The following is a 1,436-nucleotide window of genomic DNA, read 5'->3' as shown; positions in this document are numbered from 1 at the left end:
TATACTTATTCCTTGTCCTCAAAAAAATTCATTCAACAGATAAAACACAAGTGTCATAAGCATTAAAAACCGATAAAACATATGAATAGACCGGTAAAAATAAAAACATTAAGACACATAAAACACAAGAATAAAAGTAACAGTGCAGCATTAGAAATTAAACATTAAAGAAATGAACAGTCATTTAAAGAAAGGCAGCATCAAAAAGAAGGGTCTTCAGCCTTGATTTAAAAGAACTGAGAGTAGCAGCGGATCTGCAGGTTTCTGGGAGTTTATTCCAGATATGAGGAGCATAGAAACTGAATGCTGCTTCACCCTGTTTAGTTCTGACTCTGGGGACAGAAAGTAGACCTTTCCCAGATGACCTGAGAGGTCTGGGTGGTTCATAGTGTAGTAGCAGATCAGAAATGTATTTTGGTCCTAAACCATTGAGTGATTTATAAACTAGTAAAAGTACTTTGAAATCAATTCTTTGAGACACAGGAAGCCAATGTAAAGACTTTAGAACTGGAGAGACATAATCCAGTCTCTTGGTCTTGGTGTTCTTGGTCTTGGTCTTCTCTTAGAGGGAGAGAAGGAGTAGGAGAAAGAAGGTGAGTGATGAGATAGTGGGAAGCCAGTGAGGGAGCAGGGGAAAGAAGGAAAAGGGAGGAAGGGGGAAAGAGTGAGAGGTGGTCAGCCCAGGTTTAAATATGGATGAGGTGATAATGATGATGATGCTCAGCTGTGTAGCAAGACAGAGGGGGGGATGAGAAGACACGCCTCTCTCCAATCCTAGTAGGAGCGCCCTCTGGTGGCCGATGATACAAAGACAGACAAAGAGGGAAAAAACAATACAGAAAACAGTAGACCCACAACAGAAGTAATATTAAAGAGTGGTTCTGAAAGAAAAGGAAGGAAGATAAAGAGTAAGATGATTGTCATTGCTACACTGACTTGGGGCCTTTGTCATTCCCAGTCTGTGCCCTGAACGCCCATGCCCTATGTGACTTTGAAGAGCGGATATGGTCTCCTTGGAGAAATTATGCAACAATTTGCAACACTGTCACTGATTCGGGTGAAACTGGATCATGGAGGACAGGTTTTATGGTTTTCTCCCTGATGTCCTCTGGCTGGGGTCCTAATGTTGGCTAGGCCCCTAGCTGCAGTGAAGAGAAATCTTAATTCTACAGCGTATGATAATTATTAAGACAATGGTTTCCATTTTACTGGTAACTGGGGAGCCGGAGCCCCGTGCCTGTCTGCCACAGCCTTAGTCCGTTCCGTAGTCCGCAGAAGGGCCTCACGCGCCTCGGTCCAAACCAGGCAGCAGCGACGAAGGTGCTCCTGCACCGAAGGTACCGCCAATTCCTTCTCCTGGGCCGGGAACAAAGGCAGTTGATAGCCCAGAGCCACCTCAAAGGGGGAGAGACCAGTGGCCGAGGTAGTGAGGGAAT

This window comes from Etheostoma spectabile, chromosome 16 (genome assembly GCF_008692095.1).
Source record: "Etheostoma spectabile isolate EspeVRDwgs_2016 chromosome 16, UIUC_Espe_1.0, whole genome shotgun sequence".
NCBI classification, from domain to species: domain Eukaryota; kingdom Metazoa; phylum Chordata; class Actinopteri; order Perciformes; family Percidae; genus Etheostoma; species Etheostoma spectabile.
This window is presented reverse-complemented; position numbering follows the sequence as displayed.